Source organism: Hemicordylus capensis, chromosome 6 (assembly GCF_027244095.1).
Source record: "Hemicordylus capensis ecotype Gifberg chromosome 6, rHemCap1.1.pri, whole genome shotgun sequence".
Lineage (NCBI taxonomy): Eukaryota > Metazoa > Chordata > Lepidosauria > Squamata > Cordylidae > Hemicordylus > Hemicordylus capensis.
Genome location: NC_069662.1, coordinates 77,720,662 through 77,733,195, shown reverse-complemented (window position 1 = coordinate 77,733,195; position 12,534 = coordinate 77,720,662).

Sequence of the window (12,534 nt, the reverse complement as noted above, 5' to 3'; positions counted from 1 at the left end):
TGGAGGACAGACTAGTGAGTCAGAGGGCCAGAGGGTCAAGACATTTGTCATCCCTTCTCCACTGTTCTGATGCTATCCCTTTGATGTGTAGATTGCTAATCTCAGGGGATTCAAACTTCCTTCCTCCTTCTCTCTCTTGCTACCTGCCCGCCAACCTTGCAACATGGCAAGTTCCTCTCCCTGCACCATATGTGCAGAGAGGATGCAGAATCCATCTGCATCTAGTTAGATAGATAGATTAGAGATTCTAAATCCTCACTTTCCTATCTAGAATGGAGTTTCTTAATAAATGCCTTTTATATTGATTTGATACTATGAATTGGCTCCAAGTTACTTTACTCTCAGCACATACGCATGCCTAACTAATCTACCGCTGTGTTGTGCCTCTGTGCACTCTGCTATATTGAGAAAGGGATTCTCTCACCACAGAGAATTTCCAACATAGGAGCCAGTCAGTGAGTGGTCAGCTGTTCAGCTTTTTGGTTCTTCACCTTTTGCTTGGTTCAGAATATGGCCTACATTTTTTAAAAAAGTTGTCAACCAGGAAGCTTTACACACATGGTTCTGCCCGAATCTCCTTCAGAAGAGAGTGTGTATGTTCACACACCAGCAAAATTTACTTCGAAGTCCCTTTGAGATTTTTGGACCCACTCCACACACAAACCAGGCTTTGTGATGTGAATTCTAGCTTATCTCGGTGTATGTCCGGGTTTTTAAAATGCTGTTTTTAAGCTACTTTTTCTGAAAACACCAAAACAAATGGAAGAGGCACTGATGTAAAATCATTAGCATGATAAGAGACATGCTCTCTTCAGAAATGCAGATCTATCTCTGCAGGAGCCCCCCCCGACTAGAAGGAAAAGACGGAGCATGCCATGTGGACTTGTTTCAAAAGAAAACCAGGGGCAGAGGGGAGGGGCTGATTCCCTCAATGTCGCAAGTATACTTTGAAGTGGCTTTGCTCAACATTGATCCCAAAGCCTGAAGCCAAGTGCAAATAACTCCCAGGAGTTATAGGAAAGTTATCGACACAGGTTAAACAGCTGTCCCTTCCCCTTTGTTTAAGCAAAAAGGATATTGCCTGTGGCATCTCTATCTAATTCACAGGCCTGTTTAAATGCTTATGACACTAGCAGTATGTAGATCCAGTTAGTTGTCCAGAGGTCTAGGTTCGGGACTATTTGAATCAAAGCTAAACCACTTGTGGTCTGGGACTGCAACTAAACATGATGGCAGCAGGCCCCAACCTGGGTCTGGCCAATTCCCTATAAAGCAATGTGGGGGTTGGGAGACAATTTGAGCCCTGGTGCAGAGGTCGGAGTGGCAGAGCAGAACCCTTCCCTGCCCATGCTTTCCCACCCAGTACAAAACTTTCTTATACTAGTGGGGATCACTTCATGCCACAGAGTCCACGAGGAGAAAAATAAAAGCAGATCATGGGGGGAAATACAGGAGGAGGATTCAGTTCTGTTTACTGTCCCTGTTGCACTTTGAAATTGTTCGGCCCTTTGAATTGTTCCCACCATAGGAATTTAGTAGCAGACCCAATTCATCCCATGGCACAACCACAGTTATATCTAGTTGGCCCTGAAACTTGAGAAAGGATGTGTTCTACATGGGGCTCCCCTTGAGAAATATTCAGAGCCTTCTGTTGGTGGAGAATGCAGCTGCCAGGGTTCTCTCTGGAACTGCTTGCTCAGAGCATATCACACCTATACTGCAAGAGCTTCACTGGTTGCCAGTTTGTTTCCAGATCCAATTCAAGGTGTTGGTAATTACCTTTAAAGCCCTTAACATCTCGGGCCCTGGATACCTGAAGGACTGCCTGCTTCCAAGGGTTTCTGCCTGCCCAACAAGATCATCAGGTGGGCCTTTGCTCTGTGTGGTGAGGTTGAGAGAGGCTAGATTGTTGTGCACAAAGGACGAGGCCTTCTCTGTTGTTGCCCCCAGACTCTGGAATGCTCTCCCAGTAAAAATTCACTCTGTGACAATTTTGGCTGTTTTTAAGAAACAACTAAAGACTTTTTATTTATTTATTTAGGCGTTTACTTCCTAGAGAGGCTCCAGGTTTCTCAGCTCTCTTGCAATGTTCCCTCTAGTTTTTTCTCATCTATGCACAGAATGAATTTTGTTCTGGGCAACAGTATCAAGGCAGTGTGTGCGCACATGCATCCAGAATGGGGCCTTCCTGATTCAACCTGAGCGGGATCTAAAATTAAATGAGCAGGCATCAAAAAAACTTGTGAGCACGCATATGAGCACTCTTTAGAGTGAACACTGCTCTCTTGCATGTGTTTCTAATTGTTTCTTGGCATTTTATGGTTTTAATGTTTGATTGATTGTAAGGTTTTAAATGTAACCTTTATGGAATTTTATAGTATTTTAACTGTTGTAAACCAACTTGAGATGCATTATAAAAGGCAATATAAAAATTGAACAATCAATCAATAAAGGAGGCAGTGACTACAAATCTTGTCATTCCCAAATGGCACCCTAATGTTGTGGGAGACTATTTTAACACATTTAATTTTACTGAGCCAATGTATCCCCATTTAAAAAACAAACCCCGAGGTCCTCTAATTCCCCTTGTTCCTTTCTTCTGTCACCTCTGGCACATTAATCTAAAAGCATATGAATGAATGTCTTGTGGAAAGGGCATTGCTAACGACTGGAATCCCTGTGAGCTTTTTTGTGTGTGCAGAAATTTGATGATTCCATTCCATGCACAAAGGGCCAGGCCTTTGCTTGGGAATGTATCTAATCCTCTGAGTGGTGGGTCACAGTTCGGTCAACTGTTTCCAAGCTGGTGAGCATCAACATCTTGGATGTGAAATCATGTTCCTGAGAGTATAGCTCTTGCAAGAAGCACACATCATAATCCTGGAAGAGTGCTGACAGGCTAAGAATGGCTGCAATTACTAACTCTGATTTATAGCTACTGCCCATTTGTGTCGTGAGGAAGTTTCAGTGCACCACCTTCAAGTCAGAGCAGCCATTGAAGAGTAGGGCTTCCAGGGCTAATTCTGGCAAGGTGTCCTAGTGCTCGCCAGCTGGAGAGGGGGGATGCCTGCATTTATGTCCATATGCAGTGGGGGGAAGGGATGATGGAGCTGGGAAGCTGAGAGCGTGCCATGGCAGGAGTGGGGATGAGGGGACACCTTGGCAGCCCTTGGACCCCGGTGGCCCAGGGACCTCCCCACCTCCATTATCCCCACATGCTTGTTTAGCTGTGTGCTATAGGTACACCAGGGAATCTGTGTATAGCAAAAGTAATCAAGTACTGTTCTATGATAGCTGTTAACTATGTTATCTAAATGGAACCTCCATGTTCAAAGATAGTATACTCTGAATACCAGGTGCTGGAGGCAGAGAACAAAGGCTGTTGCCTTAACACCTTGTTTGTGGGCTTCCCAGAAACATCTGCTGGCCACTGCTGGAAATGGAATGCTGGATTAGATGGACCAGCCTTCGTCCCTTTCTGCAGATATATTTTTTAATGTCCTTACTGAATAAAGAAGGAATGCCTGATGCCATGGCTGTTTCTAGCAGCTGGCAGAGCTGGGCAATTGCTTAGACCAGATGGGTTTGGTGGCTCAATGAGTCAATCATCCTGTCCTGTTTGCAGTGCAAAAGACAGTAGGATGTGCTTTCTTATTGAGCAGGACTTTCGACTTGGCCAGGCCCCGAGCCCGAGCAGAATGGCAAAATGATACCCCAGAGTACTCAGTAACAATACGGAAATTAAGTGATGCTATTCTGGGCCGCTGTCTGAATGAGAGGATACCTGGCAATGCTATGCATATGTTTTTTTAAAAAGTAAACACATGAACAAATGAATCCTTGACTTCACTCCACTGTTCCCTCTAAAGCATGCGCATGTGCGCGCTCTCACAAGTTTTCTGATGCCTGCTCAGTTAATTTTAGACCCTGCTCAGGCTGAATCAGAAATGCCCCATTCTGAATACATGCACAGTGCCTTGATACTGCTGCCCAGAACAAAACTCATTCTGCGCACAGATGGGGGAAAAATTAGAGGGAACATTGCTTCACTCCCCTACCTCTCACACTCTCAGGTGATGAAGTTAAAGTCAGGTCAATCTAGTTTAGTGAGAAACAGCTCTGACTAAACTCACATTTATATGTATAAGGAGTTAATACATCAGCTAACATACTGATTGTTTTACCAAAGCTTTCATTCTGATAGGAAACATATCCAGCTTTTATGAAGGATACACTAAGAAATACAGAAAAAAGCTGCTCAATTCTGTGAGCTCACTACCGAGGAAGAAAAGTAAAGGATGATACTTATGTGTTTTGGTTCTTGAAAAGTAAATCTAGTACACAGACACACACTCTGGAATCAAATACCCTGGAGGATTTCTATAAGCCCATCCCCTTACTGTTCATCACAGCTGAGCAGCAAGTGGAAAGATCAGATTCTTCTATGACAGCAGAACAAGAAGCAGAAAGGGAAACCCATCTTTGCTCTGTTGAACAAAGGCATCCATCCTTTTTCACATTTGCCTTTGCTGGACCAGCTCACAGTCAAGTTGGCTCCTTGGCTGAGGTCATCAATGACTTTTAAAACTCTTTAAGAATCCACATCTTCAGTTTGAGGGTGGAAAAGAGAAGGCACTATGGGGCATTTGATGCACCAGATCAAAGCTCTCTTCTGGAAGAACTGGCTTTGTCGTTTAAGGCAACCGGTGAGTTTCTTGCACATTCTTAAGAAAAGGGGCATTTCTTGTGCTTTCTATGCCTAGTTGGAGTGTGCATTTATCTGTGTTGTGTAGCATCCACATGTGTTATCTCTAAACCATACAACAACCCCATAAGGTAGACTAGTAGTATCATCCATATTGCAAATGAGGGGAGGGGACATTGCGACCAATAGTAGCTTGATTGAGGCTGCCTAGTAAGCTTGCAGCTGAGGTGAAAATTGAACCAGGGACTTCTTGGCTTAACCACTGTACTATTCATAGACTTCCCTCAAGTCCTTGTATGCAATAATTATTCCAGTGTATGCAATAAATACTAAAGGAAATTCTATGCAAAATGTTTGAAAGAGACTCTGAAAATCTGTGCAGAGCTCTTGACTGATGTTTGTGGCAGCAGGTGGAGATCCATTGCTTTTGTCCTATTTTACTGTGTTAATCTGCAATGATAGAAGAGGGTAAGTTCTGATCTTCATTGCACTTATACCTGCAATCAGAATCAAGGTGGCAAGTGCTTAGATAGGTTCCTACATGGGTAATTTTATTACACTGCTGTCTAAATATATGTGCTATAGAAGTTTTAAGGAGGAAAACATCCTAGACAGGTTTTGTTGGGAAACTGATTCTCTTTATTAATTATTAGGATGAAATATCAAGATACACATTCATTATTTTAGTGCTCTCTATATTTTGGATATATTCTGTTTCTGCATATATCAAAGAACAATACCTTATGTATTGTTTTAAATTTCTTTCCTTTAAAAAACAAAGATTTCCCATGCCATGCTGTAAAGATGCCTTGTTGTTTCTGAATCTCCAGTGGCATTTGTTTCTGCAGCATGCTGGGGCTGCTGTTTGAGAAACACCAACTGAGAAACAGGCACTCTCCTTTGTGACTGTCAAAAGAGTCAGATGGTCCTTTGGGCTCCAGCCAATATCACAAAGGATCTTGATCTCAAAGAGACAGTTGTACACATATCATGGACCTTGTCCAAGGATGGGAAGGAAGACTTGATGGCTTCTAATTATCCATCACCAATGCCAATCCAAAGTACCACTTCCTCTTTGGGGAATGCATTAGGGCCAAACTACGCAGGACTTTAAATATATATTTCCCTTTGTGCATGTTTTATACTTTAAAAGCAACAATTGGGGCCTGATCCAGATCAGGACAGTAGTGCACAAGGAAGGAGGTTCAACCCTTTCCCCCCACTGTGGTCCTGACAAAAATCACCCCCACAGTCCTATCTGATTCAGAAGGGAAACTGCCACTGATGTAATGTTGGTAATGTTGAGTTTTCTCTCAAGCAGGGGTAGCAACTTTGGCTCTCCAGCTGTTGTTGAATGACATCTTCCATCATCCCCAGCTGCAATTAACTTCAGCTCAGGCTGATGAGGGCTGTAGTTCAGCAACAGCTGGAGAGCCAAGGTTACCTACACCTGCTATAAAGTATAGATCTTGGGAGCTGCAGCTGCCACCCATGTTAAGCACCCTACTTAACTGCTACCCAATGCATGGAAAAATCTAGTTCTGGAAACTCCATGTATTTTTAACCACCATCTGTAAATCAAAAGGGTAATGCTTGTTTGAGCCTGTACAGCACTATATTCTTTCTAAGCAGCTGCGCTTTGCTTAATTCTGGAATCTTCTTTATATATATTGGTCGTAGGCATACCCGTTGCTAATCCCATGTGTGGCAGCTCTCGCGAGAGTTCAAGCAGCTGCCAGATAGTGACGTGGATGGGCAGGAGGGAAGAAAATGGTGGTGGCAGCCAGCCGTCCAGCGGGGAAACAAAATGGTGGTAAATGGGGGCAGCAGGTGGCCGGCTGGCTGGCTGGCCAGCGGGTGGGTAGGGGAAGAAGGAGGGTGGCCGGCTGACTGGCTGGCTGGGAAGAAAATGGCAGCGGCGGGCAGGCGGGGGAAGTAGTGGCAGGCAGGCAGGTAGGCAGGCAGGCAGGTGGGGGAAGAACCAGGGGGGGTGGCAGCGGAGGCTGGCTGGTGGGCTGGCAAGTGGGCAGATGTGTGGGGGTAAAGCGGAGGCAGAAGAAGACAGTGATGGCAGCAGCGGGGGGAATGGCAGCACTGGTGAACTAGAGGCTCTGCAGCTAGTTAGGCAATATTTTCCCAGAGTAGTTACTGGTGTAACATCTGCTCCTCCAAATTGCTGAAATGAGGCACACTGAAAACAAGGTGCTAATCCTAAAACCCAGGTGCTTCTTCGATTTTAAGAGTGTGGCACTAGGTTCTGGAGTGGGGCAAAGTCCTGCTCTGGAAGGTGGGGCTCGTGGCATATGGGGCTCCATCTTCCATGGCACTTATTGGCCAACACTATCCCTGATGGTGCCTATGGAATCTGATTGGGCAACAGATGGACAGCGCCACTCTAGCTTTGGCAGCGGCGCTGAAGGAGTATTATCTGCTGCTGTACATCGCCACCCAATACATTTGCTAGAGACCAATGAGGAGGCTTACCAGATGGCAGTGGGCAGGAGCAAATGCTCTGCCTAAGGACTGAAGCATCAGGGATTGGCTGTTTGAACACTCTGATGTTGGGCCCTGGACCTGCGCCTAACCTGGCTGATCTCTGACACCACTCCTGTGTGCAACTCTTAAATTCGATATAGATATAGATATACAACTCTTGGTTCTTTCTTGGGTGAAGTATCTCTTTTATACATTTACCTGTCAGAAACACCAAGTAATTGTTTTGTTCTTACTCTAGTTCATTATTTACCCAGGCCCACCCGAAAGCAGATGAAGAACTGAATACATGTGTGGCAATTGAATCTGTGTGGCAATTAGCTTACAAACGTTACAGCTGCTGAAGGGAACTGCCACCACACAGAAGGTTCTCCAGTGGCTTCCCATGGTGTGCATGCATGTGGGGAAGGTGGAAAGGTGTAATATTGTAACAGATGATAACAGGCAAATATTGTTTGGTATTTCTGGGAAATCAGTTCCTTGTAGATACCCCCCCTCCCACCTCCACCATTGGACAAGTGAACACAGTTGTATTGTGTTTTTATTCTTGTTTTTAAAAAAACACCATTAGATTTATTTATATTTTCTTATGCAATGGTACATGAAAAGCAAGAGTGGTTTTTAGTAGCAATGTAGTGCTCCATTTTCATTAATAAAATATCAAGAATTTCCTGGGTACATATTTGTTCAGTTACCTCTGGGTCATTCTTTTCACCAGACTCACCTTTATTATGAGAATAATCTCTTCATTCTTCTTTGTGCCTTGTATATGCAATATGTATTTCCTATATAAGCATAATCCTTTGTGGTTTAAACTGGTAATTTATGTGCAGTGTGGTGGGGTATATTTTTGCAGGATTTCTGCAATTAAAAGTACTGTATGGGCTGCAGAGAAATTACTTGTCCTCCATACGTAATTGTACAGGAAGCCAACTTTAACTGAGAAACAAGAGTTTGATATTCATTACTTAGCAAACATAGGCTAAGAAAACAATAAACGGTCTCACAGTCTCTTATGCAGAGAGAGAGAAAACCTCTCAGTTTGAATTCAGGACAGCAAGTGAAGAGCAGACAAACAAACTTTGACTCCACCCCCAAGCCAATACTTCTCTTTCTCTTCATGTGCCTTCTCCGACTGAGAGGTTGGCAGCCAGCAAAAGCCATAGATTGCAGTCCCTAGAATCATGAATGTCATCTTCTTCTGTGTCCATTTTTAAGTCTAGCTTTTTTTTCAGGTCATCCACCCATCCCTTCTTCCTCCATCCTCTTGACCTTTTGCCTCTTGATCTTTCTTTTCTAAAGAAGCATGCTCTATACAAATAACTGAGACAAGATCTATGGAAAAATCCCAACAGTATGATGAGTGGCTCTGCGAGGAGATGCTTGACTAACAAGCAGAAGGTTGCTGGTTTGTCCGGCCTGAATCCCCGCTAGTACTATATCGGGCAGCAATGATATAGGAAGATGCTGAAAGGCATCATTCACACTGCGTGGGAGGAGGCAATGGTAAACCCCTCTGGTATTCTACCAAAAGAAAACCACAGGGCTCTGTGGGCACCAGGAGTCAAAATCGACTTGATGGCACACTTTACCTTTACCTTTATGATAACAATATCATTCCAGAGCTTCTGATGACCGTAGAATATAATGAATGACATGCCCCAGTCTATCGTTATGGTTGATGGGTATTTCCTGTTAGGCTTTACTTCCTGTTACATTTGACAGTAGCATGCTATGACCTCTGTTCCTATTGTGTAAGGTTCTTCTTGTGTTATTAGCATTGCTTTCCTTTTCCAGATTTTGTCTCTCTCCGAAGTCCTCTGGCCCTGTACACTCTTCCTAATTCTGGCTGTAATTCGTTTCCAGGAACCACCAACAGAGAGAGAGAACTGTAAGTTAAGTTAAATTGTTAACTATACATGTCTAGGGAAAATGCCACACACACACACGAAGGAAATCACTGGCCTGGGTCACATGATACTCCTGTAGGTTAGTATAATTATGAACCGGGGGCGGGGGAGAAGTCAAGATGGCAATGCAGAAGCAGCTAAACACTGAGGTTGCTTCGAAAGGAGTAAATTTTTATTGGATTGTAGTGGATTGTTTGAAAGGAATATTATGATAAAACAAAATGTTTATATTGGGCTCCTGAAAGGAAAACCTAGTTGAAAATGACAGATCAAGTCCACAAATATGATTAACCATGGTTAGAATGATAGAATCATAGAAAGGTAAGGGATCTGGTATCATGAACCTGAATCTGCCTCCCACCCCCCACAAATCGAGGATGAGACAGACAATTCAGGGGATGAGTCAGACTAGGAAGACCCTATGACCCAGAACCCAGGCGACCCTCCACTGCCAGGACCCTCCACACCAGGAGAATCTGGTGAACCCAAACCAGCACCTTCATCATAACTAGGGGACATAGCCCTGCCTTCATCCTCTGCCTTGGAGGAATCCTCTGAGGACCTGCCATTCCTAGTAAAGGCCTCCAGCACTGTCAGAGCCAGTGCTTAGACAATTTGACATAGTGTCTTTAAGATACAGACCCTTCTCTAAAGAAGGGTCAAAGCCAATTTACTCTGTTTGGGCAGCAGTCATAAAAACCAGCAGTCTGCTTCAAGAAGCTGCTAGAGTTACATGTCTCCTATGTTGCTGGGCCGAGCTTTTGTAGAATTCTGCTTGGAGATCTTGACCCCTTCTCCTTCTGCTGCTGGATCCCTGCTTTGATGGAGGCCCCAGCTTAGCCTAGAACAGGTTACTTCAAAGAACTTCTAGTTCAACCCCTTAATCACGGCAGGAATGCAGTTCTGCAGGCCACTTGGTATATTCACACTTTCCACATCCTGGTTCACACCTTTACTTGATTTGCTCCATCTTGGTTAACATAGATATTAGAGGTCACAGATAGTAATGTACAGTTCTTACAAAGGCATCTTCTTTATATATAAAAGCCTTAGGATGTATGTAACAAATCCCGTGGTATGTGGCACATCTTGCGAGACAACACTGACAACACTTGATGAAAGAGCGAGAAGGCATGGAGGAGGAGGCTGAGGAGTGGATGGAGGGGCAGCTGATGCCAAGGAGGAGCAGGAGGGCGGAAGAAAGAGCAGTGGTATTGCTTGCTCACTCACTTCCTCAGCACTAACCGCTGGCCTCTGATGCCTCGCTGAGTCTTCTCACAAGGAGGATGGCCAAGCCAGGGCTTCCCATCCAGCCTGCACGGTTGGCCCATGGTAGTCTCTCCCGCCCTGCCATCCTCCTCGTGAGGAGACTCGGCAGGGCATCAGAGGCCAGTGAGTGGCAGTTGAGTGAGCTGAGAGAGTGGGGGAGTGGCTGTGAGTGGGGTGCCTGAGAGTGGGGGAGTGGAGGGTGGTGTGAGTGGGGGAGTAGAGGAGAGGGGGTGGCTGTGAGTGGGGTGGCTGAAAGTGGGGGTGAGGAGGAGAGGGGTGGCTGAGAGTGGGGGAGTGGAGGGGATGGCTTTGAGTGGGGGAGTGGGGGAGGGTTGGCTGCGCGGGGCAGTGGAGGAGAGGGGGTGCCTGAGAGGGGGGTGGCCAAAAGTGATAGAGGGGAGGGTGTGGCTGTGAGTGGTGGCTGCGCATGGAGGAGCGGAGGGAAGATGTGAGTGGGATGGCTGAATGTGGTGGAGGGGAGGAGAGGGGGTGGCTGAGAGTGGGGGAGGGGAGGGGTAGCTGTGAGGGGGGAGTGGAGTGGAGGGGGTTGCTGTGAGTGAGGTGGCAGAAACTGCGCAATAAAGCAGGGGATGTGGTGGGACGTTAAGGAGAGCAGTAAAGTCCTAGCGCACAGTTGTTCTGCGCAGGGCCAGCTAGTATAATTTAATCCTCTTTGTGTATGTGACGGTATACAATTCTGTGCATGTGAGAACAGTGGCATATTAACTCCTGGAAAAAACCTATTATAGGAGTACTGTTGAAATTACTGTTGTCCACACATTTGTGTTCATATTGAATGAGCCTTGAATACTGAAGGGAGTGCAGACACTGAAATCCCATGGAGTCCCTTTGGGTGGAGGCTGGCTCACCCAATAGCAGAATGGTGGGCAGATTTTTTAATGTTCCCTACAATGTTGTTCCCCTGTGCAGTGCATGTCCGCATAGGATGAAACAGTCACATATATGGGGGGAAACAAGGGAAAGGGGCTAAACCTGCCCCCTGCTGCTGGAGACCATAAGGTCACCAGCTAAGAAATCGTTTTGCTCCTTTTCAACATTGTCTCATTTCTTTTCTTTTCCTCCCCAAAATGTAAATGTAATAAGCAAACCAACATACACATTGTCTCATTTCCATTGTAAATAAATAAATAAATTGTAAGCTCCTTGGGTACAGACCACTAACTTTTTAAAAAAATGCTCTGAGCTGCTCTGAGCCTATGTGATAGAGCAAGAAATAAATCAAGTAAGTAAATACATACACATACATACACTTATTTTATCACATAGAACTGTATGGATACCACTAAGATGCTGGACAGCTCCATTCCTTCATTTGCATATTCTTGTCCTGGATGTTGTTTCATGGTGTGTGCTGGAATGTGAGAGAGTGCTAGGGAAGGAAACAGCTTCTCTATACACATATGCAGCTTAGTGGACAATGAGTATAGATAAAGAGCCAGCCAGGGGCCACAACAGTTTTCATGATAGGGAAGAACTTGTTCAAGCTCCCATGTTCATAGAATATTACATGATTACCTGCTTCATATGCTATGCTGCTCATGTTATGTATGTTATATTTGTGACAGTGGGCAAACACATGGGCAAGCAAGAGTCAATGGCAGCTCAGCTCAAACTAGACCCCCCAACTCCCATAATCCCCCACTACACTGGTTAATAGCCAGGGATTATGGGAGTTATAGACCAACATCTACAGGAGGGCCAAAGTTGAGCAGCCCTGGTAAATGTATGTATGTATGTATGTATGTATGTATGTTACATTTATATCCCGCTCTTCCTCTGAGGAGCTCAGAGTACATGGTTATTTTTATCCTCACAACAACCCTGTGAGGTAGGTTAGGCTGAGAGATACATGACTGGCCCAGAGTCACCCAGTGAGTTTCATGGTTGAATGGGGATTTGAACTCGGGTCTTCCCAGTCCTAGTCTCACACTCTAACCAATATGCTATGCTGTATAAATTGGGCCAAAGATATTACAAAATGTTTGGTGCTATAAGAAATTGTTTCTGTCTTAATAATATGTGACTTGGTTTTTAGGTTATTTAGAAGCTCGGGATTTGCCAAGCCGAGGCCTTTATCCTTTTGTTCAGAGTCTTTTTTGCAATGTTGGCTCCAGGTGCAAGAACAGCAGCTACACT